The 24013-nt window shown below is 38.2% G+C and overlaps 1 protein-coding gene and 1 long non-coding RNA gene across 2 annotated transcripts in view; one reads left to right on the forward strand and one right to left on the reverse strand.

Moving 5' to 3' along the window:
- The window catches only part of Scn9a (sodium voltage-gated channel alpha subunit 9), a 125564-nt gene extending 106758 nt beyond the window's left edge, over positions 1-18806 (reverse strand). The window contains exon 1 of the mRNA XM_041631406.1: positions 18689-18806. The gene's annotated coding sequence lies outside the window, so the exon portion shown is untranslated. The remainder of the gene's footprint in view (positions 1-18688) is intronic.
- LOC121433148 lies at positions 10367-22916 on the forward strand. The gene is made up of 4 exons (XR_005972288.1): positions 10367-10509; positions 16490-17455; positions 22047-22139; positions 22482-22916. It is a non-coding gene; the product is annotated as an uncharacterized LOC121433148 (long non-coding RNA).
- The last annotated feature ends 1097 nt before the right edge of the window (positions 22917-24013 follow it).

Below are 24013 nucleotides of genomic sequence, written 5' to 3' on the forward strand. Positions count from 1 at the left end.
AGATGATGGGGGGGGGGGGGTTAGGACTGGGGGTTGGGTAGAAATAATCTGTAAATTCACAGTGTCAAAACCTTCAATGGTGCCTGTATGGAAAGTTAAATTATCAGAGAATAGATTTGTAACGCCTTATCACTCTTGAGTAGAGTACAATATGCATAGGAATGTAAGTGTCTTCCCAACAGAATGTCTCCTAAGGAGATACAACGGCAGTGGAATTGCTGGCTCTCAGGGGCAGGGTCTGATCTAGCTACTAAATGAAGTTGAAACAAATCAAACTTTGTGACAAATTAATGATGGTCATTAATTGAGAAAAATATGAACCTACTATAAAGCAGATTACAGGGCTTGGTAGGACAGGCTAGTGGTTAAGAGCACAGGTTGTATTTCTATGACTCATATAGAAGTTAACTGTCCTTAAGTCCACATCCAAATAATCTGATGCCCTGTTCTGGCCTCATCTGGTACAGTACACATGTTGTGCACACACTAACATGTAGATAAAACACAAATATACTTTTTAATAAAATGTACTTTATAAAAGCAGATTCAGCATTTTTTTGCGAGTGGCACTAGGATCTTTTCATAACTTCAGATACTGTGTATGCTTTTCTTTTTGTGTACTATGTGCAGCATTTTATGCTTTAAAATAGGCTTCTAATTTATTATGTGTTTTAGAATGCTTACCATAGTGATAAATTGCCTTCCTCCTTGTAAAAGATGCACATATTTTTATCTGTTTTTGTTTTTTTTGGTTAATATTGAATTTTGTTCATATTAATGTATTTAACTAATTAAACTGAATGAGCAAATTTTTGGGGGATTTTTATTAATTTTATTGAGCTCTATGTATTTCTCTGCTCTCCTCTCTGCTTCTCCCCTCCCCTTCAACCGTCTCCCATGGTCCCCATGCTCCCAATTTACTCAGGAGATCTTGTCTTTTTCTACTTCCCATGTAGATTAGATCCATATATGTCTCTCTTAGGGTCTTCAGTGTTGTCTCGGTTTTCTGGGATTGTGATTTGTAGGCTGGTTTTATGTTTAAACAGGAGCAAAACTTTTATCATGGCTACAAGGCTTTGTACCACCACCATTGAAATCATTTCTACCTTGAGATTCTGGAAACATATTGACATATCTTCTTCTGATATTTTTATGGTTTTATCTTAGAATTTTGAAAAGAACGAATGTAATGAAAGCAAACTTTTCTGAGCCAGAACCTTAATGTGTATGCTGTACCACGAAATATCTTTGAGAAGGACATTTCACATTCATCCAGATATACACATATAATCTGTCTGAATTATATGCATTTATAGATATATATCTGAATTTAAAATGAGAAAATGTATCATGCTTTCATTAAATACATTCTCATTATAATTTTGTGGGTGAATTAAATCCCCACATTTAATCTTGTTAATTTTTCATTTAGTAACAATACGATCTAGACTATCTCCTACACACTGGATCTGGGTACTGTTCTCCAACATTTGAAATACCTTGAACAATTATAATAAGATAATGAGTTATACTAATTGAACTTTTTACAATAAGGATAAATTCCAAATCTCAGGTTGTTTCAGGAGTGATGAAACAAATGCTTCCCTAGAAAATACTGTGGCTTGTTGGGAGCAGTGAGACCCCAGATCCTGAATTTCTTGTAATCCCCTGATCTGAGTGCCTACAGCTGCTCTGAGCACGAGACCTTCAGGAGTTCCTGATGGCAGGAGAGTGGTTTCTGGTGCGTTTGGCTGGGGCGTGGCTATCTCTATATAATCTGCCCCTGGACACAATAAAGAGGGCATTCTTGGGGAATTCAAGGATGACCCCGTGTCGCTGTCTCTTTGTCTGTGTGTGTGTTTGTGTATTTTAACCTCCAGCCCGCTTGCCCAAAGCTCGCGAACTGGGTGCCAGCACACAGAGCGCAGACAGGGGAGCGCGGTGCGCGGCAGTGGCTCCCTCTCTCCTACATTCTACACTTTCTTCTTTTCTTTTCGCTGCTCTTGCAGAAGATAGGAGTCCAGTGTCTGCACCCACATGGTGGCTCACATGAACCAAGACTCTAGTTCCAAAGGATCTGACACCCTCTCTGGCTTCCATGGCCATCAATCACACATATGGCACCCAGACAAACATCCAATAAAGATTTCATATACATAAAATAAAAGATAAAATTATCTTTAAAATCATCTATAACCTAAAAAATCTCTGTATTAATAATAACAGGACCATTTCTTATTACATAGCTTCATATCCTTTTACTGTATACATGTGCTGAAATTTGGTAGCTAGTCCTTCACTATAGAACATTTGGGCTTCTACCTAGTGATGCATTATCTTCTCTTGAATGTTTTTACTGCATGGAATGGCATTTGTAAGATGTAAGACGAAAGACCAAGACTGGAACTGTGGAGTCAAAACTGTATTTTAATTTTAATTCTGAAAAAGAAAAGATTGCCAAATCTCATCTACCTTCCAGGACAAATGTTTCATGGAATGTTCGAGCTTGTCTTTAGGCGAGTGGTATATAATTTTGGTTATTCTGAAATACACATGGGAATAACAGGTAAAATAGTAATCTGAAGGGCTCTTTAATCACATGCAAACAAATGTGTCTCAAAAATACCTTTTGACTAATATTTCACCCTACATATTTGAAGTACTAACTTTAATATTTCCATACATATACATATATATGTATATATATATATAGGCATTGCAATTTTTATGAGATACCCACTAGTTCAGTTTTACCCACTATTTAAATTATATTGCTTTCATAAAGTGATTGAATATTTATTGGGATTATTTACATCAGATATTGTCATTTCTCTGTGTATCTTTTTTAGTTAACTTATGTCTGGGTGGTACAATAGAGAGAAAGACATAAAGAGATGTCATCTTTATGTATTGTTATTTCCTTTTGGATTTTCTCCCTTTTGGATTATAAAAACCCCTTATCATAATAAGAAAATTGATTTTAGCTAGCTACCAAGATAGAGCCTCTAATGTCAAGCATATCATCTATAAGTTAAATATAATAATCATCATTTAAGAAGTTAATAATTTTATTCGACTATGTTCCTAATTGTTGATAATTTGACTTCATAGTTAGTAATGCACTCACCAAACTAATGAACTCTTTAAATGAGTATTATTTATTAAAAATGGTCCAGATACCACCTTTTATAATTTCAAAAACAAATTTTTTAGGTTCAGGGAACATAGTGGAAGAGGGGGTAGAAAGAGTATAGGACCCATAGGAACAGGGAGTTTGCTCTGAGAATGTGCCTCTTAGTAACATTAGAAGCTACACCCTTAGAGACTCACCAACCTGTCTGCTGGGATGTGAGATGAACAAGGATGATACTAAGAGATATACCACAGTGGAGGGGAAAGGCCTGCAGGAAGGAAACATTTTATCCTCCCTCAGATTTACTCTCCAGAAAACATCAGGAGACTTGAGTTCTGAAGTAAAGTGATCACACTAGCAAAAAAAAAAAAAAAAAAAAAAAAAAAAAAAAAAAAAAAGTCACAATTCTAATTATCACTTTGAACAATTTATTTTGAAATGTTTATATTTACGATTTCATTACTTTTTCTCATCTACTAGTAGCCTCAGTCGCCTCTAAATTGGAAGTCGATGGCTGCAAAATTTAAGAATTTAAACTCCACAAGGGAGAGCAGATAAGCAATATTGGGGGTAATCTCTAACTTTCACATTTAAGTTCTTAGGAAGAAATTTCTCTGAGGGTTAGTTTGAAATTAATGGAGGGGAAATAGTGGTTTTATTAAGAATTAAGTGAACCAAAGAAAAGAATATTTTGATTTTGTTTTCTTAAAATAAACTTAAGATTAAGCCCTCCTAAATCAATTAATTATCAAGAAAATGGCCCCATAGACATGCTTATAAGACTATAGCCTGATCAAAGCAATTCTTCAATAGACAGTCTCACTTATGAAATGTGTTTGGTCACAACCAATACTATGTACCACATAACGTATTGCTGAATATTCTAAGTGGTAGGCATCTCTGGCTTTTTTCCAAACAAGACATTGATTTATTACACAATAACTGAAAGTTTATTCCTTACAAACATTTTGCATTGGTCCATGGAGAGTGTAATTATAGTGAGACAGGACCCAGGCTTCCTTCACTATTGCTGATTATAACCCTTAGCAGCCCAGATTAGAAAATAGAGTATCTGACTTTTGACTAGTTACACAAAGGATGAAGAATTCTTATCCCACTGAGGAAAGGACCAAAACAATCCTAAGCAAATAGAACAAGGCTGGAGGAATTGTCGCTCCAGACCTTAAGATACATAACAGAGCAAGAGTAGTGAAAACAGTATGGTGGTGGCACATGTCCATTGTCATGTGGACAAATGGAACAAAATAGAGGAACCAAACATGAGGATGTGTAACTCCAACCATCCAATATTCTATGAAGACACACAGTTGAAAGAATGTCCACCTCGATGTCTAGATGTCCACATAGAGAAGAATGAAATTATACCTGTGTTTAATTTCACATAAGGTAACTGCAATTGGATCAAAGACCTAAACTGAAACATTGAAGCTTCTCGAAGAAAACATTAGAAGTATTCTACAGATTAGTGATGTAGGAATGGACTTTCTGACTAAGACTCCATTTTCCTGGAATTGAGGTCAACAATTGACAGAACATTATAAAACTGAAAAGCTTTTGCACAGCTGCAGAAACAATCAATCAAATGAAGAAGAAGCCACGGAATGGGAGAGTATCCTTGCAAACTGTACATCTGAAAGTGGATTTATGCACAGATGATATAAAGAACTCAAAAAATAAGAGGTCAAAACACACACACATACACACACACCACCACCTACAACGCCACCGCCGCCGCCACCACCACCACCACCACCACTACCCACCAGCAACAACAACAACAACAAAAAGTGACCAATTCAAAACATGGACTTAGGATCCACTCACAGAGTTCTCAAAAGAAAAAAAAAACCTAAATGTTGAAGACATATTTCAAAAATATGCATCATTCCTTGCAAATGGGGAAATACAAATCGGTATTTGTTTTCCTCTAAGAACTATTTCCTGATATGTATAAAGAGGAGGAGTCATTGGGATTCTAAAGTCACTCCTGTAAGCCTCACCTAGGGAGATACCAGGGATTTTTCTTGGTTTATTTCTTGGAAGCACTCTGTCATGGGAATGTTGAACAATTACAAACTTACTCAAAATGTGTTGATCATTTTCATACTCTCTTACTATTTTAGTGTCTGGGATGTGAACCTCAGAGGTACAATGCTCCCCTTTGTGGCAGTAACTTGTTTCTCTCCACACAGAAAATAGAACTTTCAAGAATGTAATAATTCATTAGAGGTAGAAAGAAAATATGAAATATTTTTGTGCAAACCAAACCAAAATGAAACAATACAATTTTTTCATGAAAATTTCTTAATTTCTAACTCATTTATTCTGATTGTGTTATGTATCTCCAGAAAGGGATTGAGTAAAAAAAGAGACACAGTCTGTCCTCCTTTTTTCTAGTTTGTCCCTTGATGGTCACTGTAGCACTGACTTACCACACAGACTTCTAGCCATGGGTAGTAATCTCAAACCAAAGGAGTTACTAAGTACTAGTCTCAGCCTTGCTTTCTGACCAACTTAGCCATTGCTTCCTTTCTTCACACCTCTCTGTCATGTCTTATACTCCTTTATAGTATTTATTAAAATACAATTATGAGGAATGGAGGATATTTATTATGTTCCTCTCACAACTAGCATTACGTCTTCACGTTTTTCTCAGGGAAATCTATAGTGTTTGCAATATTACCTGGACAGCTGCTCAACACAGACATCCTCAAGGAAGAAAGGGGGGTTAAAAAGTAAGAGAGCAAAGGGCTGTCTGAAACTCTAAATGCTGAGAACAGATATGAGGCTTCTGGAAAGTAGCCGGAGACGCCTGGGCATACCCTCTCCAGGTCTTTGGGATCCTGCCAGGGCCTCTTTCCCCACAAACCTCAGTGGCACCAGCACCAGCCTAGATGCCAAAACCTGTCCTGCTCATTCTGGAGAATGGCCAAATGGTGCTTAATGATTGATCACTAGCCCTAGGAGATTGCAGCTGTCTCCCTCTGATCCATAGTTCATCTTTTCAGTATCTTTGGTTAATGTTTCACCTTTACAAAAATTAGCATTTTAGCATTTTTTTAATGTACCAACTTTAGTACATGTTAACATATGTCCACTCAGTCATCCACAGAAAGCTTAATTCTAAGGCCCTGGCCTGGAAGTACAATTGTGGTTAAACAGAAGAAATTCCTGTGCTTTCCTGATTGTAGAAAAGTCACTGGTAGTAGAGCTCATTTCAAAATACAACGTACAGAAGAGTTTGAATGGATTTGCCTTGCTTGGGCAAGTAATGTCACTTCCAACAGACACGGGTTATTAAACAAAAAATCACGGTACCGGGCCTGGGACATCTTCTGGTGAATTATTGGCCATGGGGGGTGGGGGGTCTAGAGGTCTCCTAAACAACACAGGATACAGTCATTGCCCTTTGTTACCCATCATAACTCGATGGTAAGCCTCTTCTCTGGCTTTTCTGTTGCTGTATTCCATACCACAATTAAATGCAACTTGATGAAGAAAGGGTTTACTTCACCTTGCAAATTACAGCCTATCATTGAAGGAAGCCAAACAGAAATCTGGAGGCAGGGACTGAAGCAAAGACCTTGTAGCAACACAATTCTGGACTTGCTTCCAGTCTCATGTCTCCTACCTTTCTTACATAGCTCGGGCCTAATTGCCTAGGGTTGGTACTGTCCTCTGTGAGCTTGGCCATCCTGCTTCCATTAGCAATCAAGAAAATGCCTCATAGACACACTTACAGGTCAATCTGATTAACCCAATTCATTAATAGAGGTTTCATCTTCCCAGGTATGTTAAGCCAAGACTAGTCTTCAGATCCTATATTTTTGAAGACATCACACACCTTGGCTGCTGGACATAAAGAAATTAATCTCAAAACAGGGAAGTTCCATGCTGCTGGTTAGAGTCCATAGTACAAGAAGAAGCTCTTCAGGCTGCTGTGGGGGTGGAGGAGGCATCAGTGATTGTATTTGGCACTGACCCTATATACTGCAACATCATCAACCTGCCAGGCAAGATGTGCCTACTGGCACAATAGTAACACTACCGTCATGGGGTAACTAGCTGCTCTCTTGTTGGATCTGAGGCCTGCTTCAGTGGCCCAGTAATCCTAATCAAAAGCCCATGGTAGAGATCTTAGGCCTCTGTGGAGATTCTTCATTGTATGTCTAAGTAGCTATGTTGTCAAACTTTTTTGAAACATATACTATATGTTACTATACTTGGCCTCTTATTTGATCAGTGAAACTTCATTTTGCAATGGATAACATTCCATGGAAAGATGTATAATTGGTCAAATTAGTGAGAATAAGGGGTTGATATCTGTGTGAAGGCCAATGCCCAGGGAATATTGAGGAACAAGGTGGGGAAGATATGAATCAGAGGATGTGGAGTACTTCTGTGAAATGCTGCTTCCTGAATATGACACGTCTATTGAAGTCATGATCTCACAACAGCTGCTCTTACCTACACAAAATCTATAAAAGATCAAGTGGGATAAAAGTCTTAACATTAGTGATGTAGATGATCTCTAGACTCTACCAGGTCCTGAGGAAATATTGGCAATGGATAGTTAGGCTGGGGGAAAGTTATTCTTTCCTGAGGATGGAGCACTGGTAAATTTCCCGTGATTCAGATGATGGTTCCACACCCAATGCAAAAAGGGTGCCTCTAATTGGATGCAATGGATTATCCAAAAAATGAAATTGAGAGGGGACATGTTGGAGGAGACATAGAGGGAATTTGGTGAGGGGCAAAGGGTTAGATATTATCATGTTGCATTGTACACAAGCATGAAATTCTGAAGAAAAGACTTTAAAAAAATAGAGTCCATTTGGGGAGGCCCAAGCCACAGCTTACTTCCAGAGTCCAGAGACCAGTCCCACTGGGAATCAGTTTTCTGATTCCAACACGTAATTCCTGAGGATCTGCTGTGGGAACTCTTTTTGTATGCCAACAGGGATCTAACCGAAGTTTACACTGCAGGCTTGTTGTCCAACATATTCTTCTGGAAGTGTCTGAGCCTGTGTTTGTTGTTTCTTTCAGAACTGTAGATCAAGTTCAAGGGCTCACAGATGTTACATAATCACCTTACTGCTGGGTTCCAGTGTAGAACCTGAACCCATTCTTAAGTGTCTAGCATTATATTGCTAACTACACATACTGCATTGTGTGCTCAATAACTAGAACTTATCCATCTTGTAGACCTATTTTAAATCTATAGAAAACACTTGACAACCCCCACTCACTCTATCACTTCCCTAGTTTCTTTTCCTACTACATCTACTTATTTCAGATAAGTCATTAACCCCTCCCAGCTGGTTTTAGATAGCATGACTTCAAGGTTTATCTACTCTGACAGAAGTGGGAAGATTTCTTTCGTCTAGGCTAAATACATTCATTTGGAAGCATATGCCAAATTTTCTTTTTGAATTTATCACAATGTCATTTCCAGTACTTCACTATTTAAATAATCTTCATGAACATAGGGAAGTGATATTTCTTTGAGGTTCTGATTTCAATTCCTTTGATAGAAACTGTGGATTGGATTGGTACAAAATGGTAACTGTATTTTAATATTCCTATTGAAAAAAATGTTTTTCTCTCATAAAATGTACCCTAGCCATGGTTTTCCTTCCTTCTACTACTTCCCACTCTGCCCTTATCTCTGCTTTCCCCCAGATCAACTTTCCCCATTTCCCTTCAGAAAAGACCAGGCTTGTGAGAGATACCAACTAAACACAGTAAAGCAAGATACAACAAGGCAAAAGCCCTCATACCAAGGCTGGAATAGTCAACCCAAAAGGAGGACAAGAGTCCCAAGAGTAGGCAAAAGAGTCAGACACACATTTTAAGGAAGTCATACTGTTTAAATAGTAGTTACATCATTTCAACATTCCTGCCAAGAGCATACAAGTTGTCTTACCAACTATGAAATGCTATCTCACTATAGTTTTCAAAAACCTTAGCAATCTAGTGGACAAGGTGTAAGTCTCAGTCACTTAAGAGGTTAAGATATATCACAGAATTCAGAGGTCAAATCCCTATGCTCTTTTGGGGGAAAAGTTCTCACTACGTGGTCTAGGCTGACTTGAACTCTATTAAGAAAAATGTTAAAAGAATAATCTATTAACACAATTATTAGGACAATAATGTAAAATAAATTGATCTTCTAAAAATACTTCTAAATCTCCAAAGGGTAATCTTCTTGAAATACTAATGTTAAAGAGACACTAATTTGGGGGGATAATTGACTGTGAGTAAAAATACTGTGGTTTAGGCTTCATTTGAGTATAGCAATGTGTGTAGTAGTAGAAATATTCATAATCCATTCATTTAAAATGTCTAAATTCATACTTTTCAAGCCACAAAATTTCTTCAAACAAACACTGTCCTCTTCTCTCCTGCTTGTTCTTTACCAGGCCATCTCATTTCCTCTACTTCCCGGCCTCCTAACATCCAGAACATCACCATGCTTCATGGCAGTTCTTTTCTTTGGGGAATAAATGGTTTTTTAGTCACCTCAGGCCTTCCCTGGAAAGACTGCTTCTTCTCTCTCACGTTAAACAACTCATGACAACAATAATTGCAATCACATCACACCAATAAGCAGCTGCTGGACTTCTAAAAAAAAAACATGACATTTCAAATATACAGTAACTCTTCCGAAATTTCAACCTCGGTTTCAACTTCCATTTAAGCAGAATATGCTCCTCAAGTGTAAGATGAGCACTGAGCATTTTTCCATCTTCCCATTTATCCTTTTTCTTTAGTATTGTTGTGATGTGGTTTGACTATTTAATTACAAATATGGATTACTTTAGCCCCATTACATATTTAAAAGCTTTTATTGAATAATTAGTTAAACTACCAGATGTTTCTACGTTTCTGTGTTGAATAAGCCCATATATATAAATACATAAGCACCCACTATTTATACATATATATCCCCCCACATACATACATGCATACATATATACAAGGAAGGGCATTTATGTGTCTCTGTATATGAACAGCATTTGTGTGTGTATATATGTTCATATGTATAAATGTGTGTGTTTATGTGTAAGTGTGTCTCTGTGTGTACATATGCATATAAAGACTACAATAAAACCTTGAGTGTTGTTTATCAGGTGCTCTGTACCTTTTAGAAGATTGGGTTTTTCTTGTTTTATTTGCTTGATTTCAGATAGAGTCTTCTGCTGGACTGGAACTCAACAAATAGAAGAATTTAAAATATATCCCAGTGGCCTCATGTTTCTAACGCTGAGACTCAAAAGACAGGCCACTATTGCTAGGTCACTTTAGATCGGTTCTGCTGATCATACTTATGGAAAGTGACTTCCTTACAGAAGGTAACTTTTTATCAACTGGGGTTACACTTCTAGCCACGAATGTTTTTTTAACCTTAAAAATATTCACATTGGGGAGGGGGAGGGAAATGGGAGGCGGTGGCGGGGAGGAGGCAGAAATCTTTAATAAATAAATAAATAAATAAAAATATTCACATTGCTAAAATTTAGAGATCACTCACTGAGCTGTTGGAAACCTGGCTAATTCTCCATCTTACTATCCGCACCTGAAAGAATGACTGGGGCCTACCTTTCAAAGGGAACAGCTGCAAATCCTTGACACTGGGCTCTGTATAAGTGGGATCTTCCTTAGTAAGACTACTAAACTAATACATTTACTATCAGTAATTTCAACGAGATATTGTCATGTCCACCCTAACAGAAACATTTTCACTATCTGTCTCTTTTCTAGTATCTTTAGAGTAGTGTTAGTCAATGTCCAGCAGTATATGGCCCATTGTTTTCTGTAACTGCAGAATTGTGGGCTTCTGAAGAAAACACTGAATAAAACCTGTTAAACTATTACCCTTATTTAAGGATTACATTACAAGGTTCTGATTTTTATTAGTATGTCATGTACATAGAGATTGTGACAGATATTTTGTTCCATGCCCAGAAACTTTGCTTCTTTGAAAGTTCTAAGATATAATTTGGATAGAAAATTATTAGAGCAAATTTGAATGGCATTTATAGGTAAGAACTTTTCAGATATATAGTTTCCAAAATATCCCTTAAAAGTAATATATATATATATATATATAACACTGACAGTTATATAAAGTACACACACACATACACACACACACACACACACACACACAGAGAGAGAGAGAGAGAGAGAGAGAGAGAGAGAGAGAGAGGCAAACACAGACCAGTGATTCTAGGTTACACAATGAGACCCATATTGTGACAACAGCTACATTGATAAGTAACTATTGATTACCGAAAGTGCTAGTAGAACATCTGACAGATAACTTCCATCAATGAAATTCTTCTTTAATGTAGAATTATCATAGTGCATGTTCGAAAGGATGACAGAAATAAAGAAGGGCATTATCTATCTCTTCATTTTCAAGATTCATCCATATTTTCCTTCTTAATTTTTAGATACTTCATATAAAATGTTCAGCAATGACCTTTATCAAAATGCTTAACCAACTGAATGTTAAATTCAAAATGAAATGGTAGTAACTTAGAAATGAAAACTGATAATTGCCTTTTAAACTTGCTAGAGAAAAGTCTCATCAATAATCATTGAACTCTATATAAAATAAAAATAATTATCTGTATTGTCGATTATATTTAAAATATGATCAAAACAATCCTTATTATAATATGCTAGCTTTCCAAATGAATAACCATTATTATTTAATGCCTACTCATCATGTGTGCACAGTAAAAGTATATATTTATCACTATACTTTTGCCATATATATAAATATACACAAATATAATTTATTTCTTTAGCGATCATTAAAGTGGATATTGATGACTTTCCAGAGAATGAAACTGAATTTGAGACATCGGATTTAACTGAAAAAGCAAAGCAACTAACACAAAAATCTTGAATAAAAAGTTGTGCTACTATAGTAAGCACAAATTTACTTTATGTGATTTTAGCATCTTATAAACATGATTTACAATGATCTGGAACAGAATATGGATATAATAGGAATTTTCGGAGGCATTTTTCATAGTCCATTCAAGTTTATTCTTGAAATTCTGTCATATGATAATGAAGAGATCATAAGGACTTTGATCCCAATTGATCCCTGAGGATGCCACTTCCCTTCTCTCCATGTTAATTGCCAGGAGCAGAGGAGTTTGCACAGAGTAACACATCAGGGTTTATGTAGCCAGGTGTGGTTGCATTTGCTGGTTTCCCACCAACCAGGAAGTGCAGTTAAGAAAGGTTTATTTTGGGTTCTAGGCCCATCTGGACACTCATAGCAATATGTTGAGTGGAATACAAACTCTTTACTTTGAAATATTTTATTCCTTAGTAGGATTATTTATAGAGAGTGGAGCTAATATATTTGCCAGAAAAAAAACATTAATTTTATCATACAGGAGAAAGTAAAAGCATAATTTGCCAGCAAAGCATTCTATTTTACCTATTTACTACATATTTCCTTATGCCATGTTCTTGAGGAAGTGCTACCCAATAGATTTGAAATGATAATTACTTAATAGAATGCAAATCGATGCATGGAATAGGATGAACATTTATTATATCTGATTTACTTGTTGATATTTAATTGAATATGTACACTTATTTCATTTTGACTTTGAAAATATTGACATTATATTTTATCCTAATTACTTCAGGTTTCAAGATGTATGCCTCATGAGCAACAAGCAAGATTGTAACGAGTGACATTATCCCAAAATTTAAAAAGCCACCGAGTAGTTACCATGCAGTCCTGTTTGGCCTGCGATACACATCAAATTTCATTAAAAATTACCGTCCTTGTACATGTCTTAATGCGCCTGTCTGATATTATTAATCTTCATTTACAAAGTCAATTTTCTTTTTGTTTGTCTTGTCTGACTTGACAGTGGAGTATGTAGCGGCATTTATGGCAAATGCTTACGAAAAGAAACAGAGGAAAGAGGACAGACAAAAGGGAAAGACGGAAGCCAGACATTTCTTCACTGCAGGGTGGGGTGCTAGAAATTGCGCTCATTTCCTCTAAATACGTAATGAAAAAAATCATAGGTACATTTGAGGTTTACTGTATTTGCGATAAAGGAGTCAGGAAGCTTTGTTTAAAAAGATTAAAGTAGTTATTTTAAAGAACATTCTGAACAATCACAGTGCTCTCAACCCTTGACACACAAAGTAGCTAGCAATGAAATTACAATGATAGGTTTTTTTAAAAACAACAATTTATGATAATTTGTCTCTGTTTTACCACTTTTAAAAAACCAAAAAGTTCTATTTTCTGTATTAAATAAGCAACGACAGTGTGTTTCTTTGGTAATAATTGCTATTTTAAATAAAGAACCAGAAAGGACCATTTCCTCAGTGGGACTCCAAGGACAGAAGCACCCAGCTCTATACATCGAGCCAATCCACATTTATTTGTCTGAGTATTTTCTGGCACCACTCAAGGTCTCCCCTTTCCTTCCCTCTTTATTATGGTCTGGCACTTCTCCTGTCCACCCACAAGGGTTTTGACTATCCAAATTTCATTACTTTTTTTAGCCGCCAAGGGCTGATGGCTTTCCTTGCTACCGAAGGCCATTTCCTTCCAGTAATGCAAAGAGGAAAGAGTAAATAAAACCCTCAATGAAGAAATTCCATTTTGTAGGATAGCAGCACACCAAAATCAATCTCTGAGATTCCATAAAAGCATTATGTACATATTTCCAAGACCTCTCACAATTTTTATAGTATTTTATGACATCACGTAAAGTCTATTTTATATAGCCTTGCCATGCCAAGTGCTGCTATGACTCCACCTAATTCTGAAAATGCCAGACATTCCTATATAAAATGAGCTAGATCATTAGTGAGCTATAAAATGGAAGACCTTTTTCAGTTAGTACTCAGGTCCAATCTAACCCTTTACTATGACAGTGTGTCACATTAATAACAAATTTTACAACATGCTTGGTCAAAATTCATGGATCCTTTTAATATAAAACATTGCCAAAATTTGAACAGAGAAAAATAAACCCAAGCCAAATGGGAACACACACACATACACACACACACACACACATACACACACACACACACACACACACACACACACTCACACACTAATCAAAGCTGGTCACTCAACCAAAAGTTACTTTTGCAACAAAATACTAACACCAAAGTTGTTTGTTTATTATAAGAAAGTTTGCTCTTGTTTTCTATGTAGGAGTGTTTTGGCTACATGTTTGCATATGTATTATGTGCTTGTAATACCCTCAGATGCCAGAACAGGGCATCAGGTCCCCTAGAAGGGGAGTTACTGAATACTGTGAGCCACCCCGTATGAGCTAGGAACTGTATAAGAACAGCAAGTGGTCTTAACCATTGAGCAATTTCTCCAGTCCTCATTTACTTTATGTTTTTTTTTTGTATGTATTTATTTTTGTTTTTACATCCTGACCTAAGTTTCTCCTCCCTCCTCTCCTCCCAAGCCTAGGTCACTTCCTTGCAGGCTCCCTGGTTGTCAGTTGCTTTTCTTTAGTTGATTCTGGGGAGTTTATTGTGGTGTCCTTGACTCCTTTGGCTCCTACAATCCTTCCTCCCTCTCTTCTGCAGGATTTCCTGAGATCTGTCTAGTGTTTGGTTGTGGGTCTTAAGGGGAATCTTTGAATCTTGAAAAATGAAGGCAATAAAGAGACTTACTTCATATTCAAAATGCTGAGGAAGGGATAAAATTCTCTTTATATGATACTACCATTAACCAGGATCAGTGATGAAGTACCTATCTTTATCCCAGTACTGGTGATGCATCTTCATGGCCCCTCCACTCTCTCTGAGCCCTCCTAAATAAGTACTTCAAATATGTAAGATAATTTCATCAAGTACTGAGAGGAAACAATAAGATCATAAGGAACCTTTGAGGTCATCTCAGCATATGCCCATGCCCCGAGTTTACTCAAGTCTCTGCCCTTATTAAAACGAATACTTTAGTATCTTAACCAGTGATTTCGGTGATCCTCAAATGCTTAAAGTCTTAGTCTAATAGTGTGATGAGACTATTGATTAGTTTCCACTTATAGAGAAATCATTTTAGTTCATATATTTCAACTTCTTTTTAATATATTTTAATCCACTTATTGTCACTGTCTTCCTAAATATACATAATACTCTACTTATCTTTGAACACATTACTGCATGTACTGATGATAAATGGGATTGAATCCCAGGCAATTTTAATTTTACTTCTTCAAAATCATAAGCAGAGTTGTAAACAAGCTAGATGTTTGATTACCTACAATGTTGATGATACATAAGATAATACATTTTTATTATTGATGAATTTTATGGTGAAATAATTCATGTATTCATGCAACATTCTTTATATAAATACATATAATCCCTCTACATGGCAACTCTATTCTAAAACCTAAGACAGTAGTGAAGATATTTTCTTTTTAATGTTCAACTCTGAAAAACATCTGAGGAGCATAACAATTACTATAGAGGAAAGAAAGCTGAAAAAGGGAGATTAGATTCAGAATTCCTGTTTTGAAAAAAATGTGTGTGTGGGAGAGTGCTGTGGGACAACAGTCTTGTACTTTGTAAAGATCTGTCACTTGTATTTTAATAAAATGCTGATTGGCCAGTAGTCAGGCAGGATGTTATAGGTGGGGCAACCATGCAGGAAGTAGAGGTGGGGTGAAAAGGCAGGAAGTAGAACAGGGCAACAAGAACAGGAGAATTCTGGGAAGAGGAAAACTCAGTTTGCAGTTGTCACCCAGACAGAAAGAAAGAAAGATGAAAATGCTTTGCTGATGGAAGGTATCAAGCCATGTGGCTAACAGAGATAAGAATAATGGGTTAATGTAAGGTGTAAAAATTAGTTAATAAAAAGCCTGAGCTAATAGGCCAACCAGTTTATGATTAAAAAAAAAATTAAAGGGCAACAACCTACTCTGACAAGGTGTCAACAGCAATCTGCTGGAGACAGAGATCTTCCAGTTGTGATACAAACTCAGAGAAGGAGATGGTCACACACTCTTTTGAGTGTCAACAGGCAACAGAGACAGTATTTGAGACATCCTTTGGCTGTGGTACTGCTTTCAGGGTTTCAGGTACTAAGATACCTGAATACACACATACACACACACACACACACACACACACACACACAGTGGGGGAGGAAGGGAGGAAGGGAGAGGGAAAGATGAGTTCTGTAGAGGTTAGAAAGTGAGACTAACCAGAGCGGTTAGAAAATAAACAGCATTCCAAAAGGAGTTTGTTGTTGCTGTTACTAGTCTTAGTGTTTCCATGTTTAATTTTAATTTTCTTTTGCAGATATGAAGCAGTGAGTATTTCAAAGAATAAGGATGATGATATTGCTGTGAATGGAGAATGCATCACAGAGAAACCAGTCATTCAAGTGAAGAGAGAAGAAGTGTTCCATCTGAAGTATGATTCCAAGTAAACCATGAGTCTGACATGAACCTATACTGATTTGGTGACTGTATAGATAGAAATTCAGTGGATGAGCTACATTAGAGAAGTATTGTGGAATAGAGATATGTTTTGGAGGAAACGCTCATAGGTCTTTCTAGACGCGGATAAGAACAAACGGGGTCATGAGGGAGAGGGAACAGTCAAAGACAACTTTGACACTGAATGAAATATGAGTCACTTACTCAGATTATAAACATTTGGAAATACATTAAAAATCTAACACGGAGCTTTAGGCAAAATCAAATATCATTAGCATGCCTAACATGGTTCATTTATATTAATAAACTTTAGCTCCTTTATAAGAATAATGATAAGTTTTAGAAAAATACCACACAAACCCTTCTCACACTTTGTAGCCATGTGCCCACATATAATACAAGTAGATCAAATAGGTTTTGTTATCGATGCGAATGCTCAAAGTGATTTCCCTTGCTGTAGACGAAGTGAGTTGAACATGTTAAATACCCCGAAGAAAACGCACTGACTCCTCTGAATTTCTTTGTGGCCAAATCACCTCAGCAACAAGTAGCAAGAAACACAGAAGCTTTAGGACTAGACGGCTCCCATGATCACCTGCGGCTCCCCCAGGGGCTGGGGCAAGGATAAGGAGGTGCTGGATGTTTTTGGCAGACGTCCAAACCTGACTCAGCTCTCTCCCCAGGAGCAGCATCAGGTACACGGAAAGCCCAGCCGTACATCCCAGAAACGGCGCACCTTCTGCATATCCGGCCTCCGTGACAGCGTGCTGCTGTCTGCCAGCGACACCATCGTTTACTTCTAAAAGTAAACGTTCCTTTAAAAACTGTAGGTTTTTTTTTAAAAAAAATACCATAAACAAAATTGGCATCAATTTTATAAACGGTTGGTATGTCTTCCATAACATCAAACTCCATAGTTTCTCTAGCATCTTGTAGTGAATGATTAGGATAACTAATTATCAAGACAGTTAGCTGTCTTGATAATGTCATACATGGAAATCCAATAAAAGTCTCTTTTAAATTACACTTTTAAAAAGAAACCCCATTTACTTTAAATGGTAAGAAGGAAAACACTAGTTTAAATACATGAAAATGACCAAAACAGAAAGAAAAAGGTATATTTTTCCAGTGCACAGGGAAAGGGGATAGAAAAGAGCATACTTCTAGACAGAAGAGACCCCCTCCCCCAACACTGACTCACTTTCAGAAAATCCCATCATTTGTGTAAAAGCATATGTTAATTTGGTCTTTATCTTTTCTCAACTAGCTTTGAAAAAAAATTCCCCAAGCTTCGTTGTAGAAAAAAAATGCCATTGTATTCGGATTATTTACTATGGATGTTAAACTCAAGAAAACAAAACAAACAAACAAACAAAAATGTGTAAAACTTTTTGCTATGATTACAAAAGCTGGCATTGATTTTTTTTGTTTGTTTATTGCTTGATAATCTTGTTTGGATCACACTGTTGTAGTACATACATAGTCGAAATATAACGTACTAAGTTCCATTATACAGTACTGATTGGCCTGAAAAAATAAGCTGTTGAGAAAGGAGCTGATCCATTATCTGTCTGTGAGTGCTTTTCCGGGATCGTAGCCTTTCTGGTCTCTCCCAGGTAAATCAGCTAATCTGCGTTTGCGTGCTCATCTTTGCAGACACAGCTGTAGGGCATATGCCTTTTCTCTAGTCAAGAAGTATGAGCTGGCCCTGGTACTGAGACCCACGTAACAACTCTGCCGGAGCAGCCGGAGAGAAAAAGATTATTAAGCATCGCTACCTATTCTTTGCACATTACCAGAACTGGTAGGATGAGAAGCTGCAGGGGTGTGTATGGGAGGGGGCAGCTTTCCGGTTGAAGTAGTTGGATCTCTTTCTCCGCTGACCACCCACCCACTTTTAAACCCTGGTGGCGCAATACTTGGTGGCTAAATCCGAGTTATGTGAAAATAGACACAGGTGGGTGTGGCAGTTGAGGGGAGCACAAGGAAGAAGACCCTTAGGTCCCCATTCTGCCACATCCGAGGGAGGATCAAGAAAAAAAAAAAGACTTTCACTGACCTGCGACCTGGCCTCACGGATCATGCCCACCCGGGATGTGCACCTGCGAGAGTCTTATCCAGGGGAACTCTTCCTCTCTCCCCACACTTCTTTCTTGCCACTGCTTCTTTCTTTCAAATCCTGTTGCTCAGAGCGCCTGCTACTACCAGCCGCGGATACCCAGGCTAGCCAGGAGGATTGGAGAGCCTTCAGTCGCAACTGGAGCGTTGGGGAGGCCTGCACCGAGTCTGCTCCCCGTCTGCCCTGGATGAGGCGACCCCGCCCTCGGGCAGCCAGCAGTGTCGCTGGGCCTCCTCTAAGCTCCCTGGGCTCTCAGGTCCCCACCCCTCGCTCCCTCCGCCCAGCCCTGCAGACCGCGCGGGGCGGAGACCTAGCAGTTGGGCGCGGTGCGGTGATGGTCGGGATGCGGCAGCCTCTGTACTGTGGCTAGTTTAAGGGGACAGGAAGGGATCGCACAGCCCCGCATACACCGCCACCTTGCTCGTAGGGTGTGTGCGAGCCTGCGCCTGTGAGACCCCGCAGATAAAAGAGCCCTTCTCTTACCTCGCCCCTCCTCCCTCCAGGCCCTTCCTTCCTCCAGTTCAGCGCAATCTGCTAATGTTTCCGAGAAGCCACTTTCTGTGGCTTGATGACTGAGCCTGAAAAAAAAAAAAAAACTCCAAGGTTGAGAAGAGTAGCAAGGGGCTGGAGCTCGGGAAGAGGGTGCAACGAAGCACTGTGCTCCAGGTTCCTCCCTGGCTCCAGGTTGAGGCCAAGAACTATTCCTTCCTATGGGGCTTGCCTTTGATAGAGCTGGGTAGTGGTACTCAAAACCCACCTGTAGTCTTTGTTTTCTACCTGCTTCTTGTAAGAGACGGGTGTGGTCTTCTAAATACGTAAATAATGTATATTTCTTTTTGAAGGAGGACTGCAAACAGTGAAGGTCTAGATAGGGAGACTTTAGATCTCTTACCTTAACACACAATTTGCCCCAAGGAATTTCAGAGCAGAGCCCTGTCCAGCACCTCTCTCTCTCTCTCTCTCTCTCTCTCTCTCTCTCTCTCTCTCTCTCTCTCTCTCTGTGTGTGTGTGTGTGTGTGTGTGTGTGTGTGTGTGTGTGTGCTGTGTCTGCACTTGTGTTACACAGAAACTTGACAGGAAAAGCAATAAATTATATTCCTTAAAGAGAGGCAACAAAAAATCCATCATCAGAGGATGGTGGATTCGGAGGCACGGTGGACTTAAGGACCCAGCTTTCAGAAAGTACAGGGCGTAGATGAGTTTAGGTAGGAGGGCTTTTTCTGCAGTACCTTTCTTTGCTCCCTTGTTTCCTACTGCAGAAGTTCAGTCAGTACTCATGGTTTGAAACCCCAGATCCACGTGGCCTGCTGCTTTGGAGGAAGGGGTGGGGGTTGCGGGAGCTTGGATATTGCATCCTATACAGGAAAACAATTTTTTATTTGTTCTCTGGACAGGCAAATAATTTTTTGAGTTTGTTCTCTGGAGAAGTAGTTCCTTTGTCTGTGATTCTCAAAACCACTTGCTGGACAAGTCACCTCTTCCTTGGTTGATTTCAGATGTAGGAAGAGTTCGATGGTGATGGAAGCAACAATGTCACACTCCCAGAATCTTGCAACTCTAACTGCAGAGCAATTTTAGGTTCCCAGCAACACTGAGAAGGTCTTTTAGAGATTGTCTACAAATCTCTTGTTCCCAGATGTGCATAGAATCCTTTCATTATCAACGTCTTCACCAACGCCCTGCGTCTATTAAAACTGATGACCCTACATTGCTTAAAGGATCACTTCTTTAGAGCACTGAAGTGCTGTCCATATGGAGCTACTGTAGTTTATTAATTCATGTCTTCATTGCTCCCAGGGGTTGGCCATCTTGACTAAAGCATCGATAAAAGGACAGAAAATTCTGCAATATGTCACCTTTCCATAATAGAATAAAATATGAACACAGTGATAGGAGAAGAAGAAAATAGAACAACAAAGAAAAGAAAACAGAGCAATGTCTGATGGCATAGGCCAGATCGTAAAATGTTTCTTGTACATTCACAAAGCTGTGGGTTCAGACCTCAACCTTACAGAATTTGGACATGGTAGAACACACCCATAATTCAAGTACTTGGCAGATAGAAACAGGGAGATCAGAAGTTCAAGGCCATCATTATGTAATATAATGAGCTACAGGCCAATCTCTGATCTTCATGACACTTTCTAAAAAACAAAGGATGTTTGAGAAAGAAGGTAAAATGTTCTCAATAATACTATATTTACAATATGTTTTCAGAGTTCTTAAGAACTTTGGGACTTAAGTAAAGCTGTGGTTACCAATAGAAACCCAGTGGTTCAATTTTTTGATGTGTAAATGTGGACTGGTTTGAGAGTTCTTAGTAAGTATTAAATTTTTTATTACTAATTAGACATTTTTCACATATCCTATTTTGACTTTGTCCTTTCCTATTTTCCATTTCCTCACAGATCATGTTCATCTTCCTAGGTGACCAGCCATATGTTCTTTTACTCTCTGGATTTCTCTTTTTTCAAAAACAAAACCAAAACAAATATAAACCATAAAAATGAAAATCAAACTACTAATCACAAAAACCCAATAACAGAAAAAAACGAATAAAAAACAGCAAAAGAAAAAAACACACAAAAAGTCCATGGATAGGAGGAGTTGAAGTTTGTCTTGGTTTAGCCAACTACTCCTAGATGTGGGGCCATCTGCCTGAAGTGGTGGAGATATCCAGTGATTTTTCTTGGGTACCAGTTGCAAATGACTTCTTGGTTAGAGGTGGGACCCCATGTCCAATTCCAATTTTGGTACTGGGACTTCATCTAACTGAAGTTATATAGGTATGATGTGGGATTCCCCTCTGTATGCTGTGAATCCATTGGTTAATAAAGTAACTGGCTTGGCCTGATAAAGTAGAACAGAGTAGAACAGAGCTAGGCGGGGAACACTAAACTGAACGCTGGGGGAAAGAAGAGCAGAGTCAGGGAGAAGCCATGTAGCCCCCCCCCCCCCCCCCCAGAGACAGATGCTGGCATTTTGTCGATAAGTCACAGCTATGTGGCGATACATAGGTTAATAGAAAAGGGTTAAATTAAAATGTAAGAGTTAGCCAGAAATACGCTTAAGCTATTGGCCGAACAGTATTGCAAATAACATAGTTTCCGAGTGATTACTTTGGGGCTGAGCAGCCAGGAACTAACTAGCGGCCTTATTAAAACACAGATATTGTACATGCTGTCATAGTCTCTGTGAAGTCATAAGCACATCAGTCTTGTTGTATCAGGAAGACACTGTTTTCTGGGAGTCATCCATTACCTTGGCTCTTAAAATATTTCTGTCTTCTCTTCCACAGAAACCCCTGAACCTTGAGGGATGGGTTTGATGATGACATACCACTTAGGAATGAGTGCTCCAATGTCTATCAAACTCTGGATATTTTCCAGTAGTGAGTCTCTGAGTTAATTACCATCTACTACAAGGAGGCATATCTCTGATCTAGATGAGTGAAGTGCTGATGTATGCATATAGAACTATGTAATTAGGAGTTGTTTTATTACTATGTACTAAGTTTATCATTATAAAGAGCCCTACAACACAATTTTCTATGATGTGAATAACAACCATGGCATCTTTAATGTCATGGATTTTTTATTTTGATATGTATTTAGTTTTTATGCAATTTAAAAAACATATTTACCATGTGTCCTGCATTTTTATAAGAATTAACTTAAATTGCTACAAGAAGGAGTTAAAAATAAGCACTCTGTTTCTCTCCATCCCTCTGCAGTTCTCCGCACAGGACTGGGATCGACTCCAGGAAGAAACAGTCCTTCAACATATCAGCTTTCTTTCAAGCAGAATGTACTTAAAATTTTGGATAGAATGCCACACATTGTAACTTGAAGGCCCATTTTTGGTGACATTGAAATAAACTTATTTGCCACCAGATTCTTCTAAGAATGTATCATTTGATGAATAAGAAACTATATCATATAAAATACATAGTGGGTAGAATGTTTTCATAAAAATATTCAGAAAAATATGGCTGTTGAGATGGCTCAGAAGATAAAGCTGGTTTCTGCCGAGCCTGAGGACCTGGCTTATATCTACCCCCCCTCAACTCATTTAGCAAAGAAAAGAACTGGGTCCCAAACTTTGTCCTCTAATCTTCCCTTCCATGCTGTGGAGCATTTGTGTATGCACTCAGGCACACACTTTTGCATGTGAACAATAAACAAGTACAAAATACTGTTTAAATCAGAAAAATAAAAGATTTAGCCTTTAAAATTGCTCTTAGCTTTGGTCACTGAGATTAATGATAAAAGTACTGGACTTTATTTAATTTATGCTCACAAAGGATCCCTTGCGAGCTTGAGTTGGTGCTGCTATTTTTGCATCATGAGAAGCTAATTACTCCATGGTACATGGAATATTCCAGATGACAGGCTTTATGTGCTCCTTCCAGACGAACTGAATGTTCCCTCAAAATAGTCTTCTGTCGGAGAATTCTTTCTGATAGCTGCTGGTCAGAAACCAAATTTCACCATCGCCTTGAAGGCTCTAGTGCCCTAGCTAGAAACACAGATATGTCTTCTTTGAACTATGATTTACTATCACATATTTTTATTAGAAACATACTACAAATGAATGCTCACAGTCAAGATAGATCTGAATTACAAATTATCAAACACCTGCACTTTTCAAAATAGCCTAAACTAAACTCGTTGGAATAAAATCCTTCATGGGACTCCTCACTGACATGCAGTACTGACCCGCTTTGAGACTCAACCCTTCTGTCAAAGAAGATGGAGCCTGGTAGCCAATAAAGACAGGAAAATGAGATTACTCCGAATTCTCACATAAAAGACACAGAACACACCTTGGATAAAACACGATATCAGCAAAAGCCAAGGAGAAGTGAGTCAGAGAGAGAACCATGACCACCAGGTCATTTCCTATGTCGAAAAGTACAGAGAAATGGAGAAGGAGATGAATGGTATGAAGCATTGAATTAGGAGAGGTTGGTGCGAGAGGGAGAATAAAGGAAAGTCTGTTAGGACCCTTCTCATTCATGGAAACTATCGATTGAAATGTCAGATTGAGGCCTGCAGAATGAAAAGGGTTTATTTGCAGTGAAGGGAGGTGGCCATCTGAAAACCATAAGTTCTATTTGTCTATAATACATCCATTGAACTGAAGTGGTAGTGCGGTTGTATGAACAAGGCATGGAAGAAGATGCGGAGAAGGAGGGCAATGCGGATTATCAACTGTAAAATAGCAGTCAATATTGCCTTGGTCAGGAAAGCAACATGGCTGTTC

This window comes from Microtus oregoni, unplaced genomic scaffold (genome assembly GCF_018167655.1).
Source record: "Microtus oregoni isolate MIOR12 unplaced genomic scaffold, Mior012 000037F_ref0000500, whole genome shotgun sequence".
NCBI lineage: Eukaryota > Metazoa > Chordata > Mammalia > Rodentia > Cricetidae > Microtus > Microtus oregoni.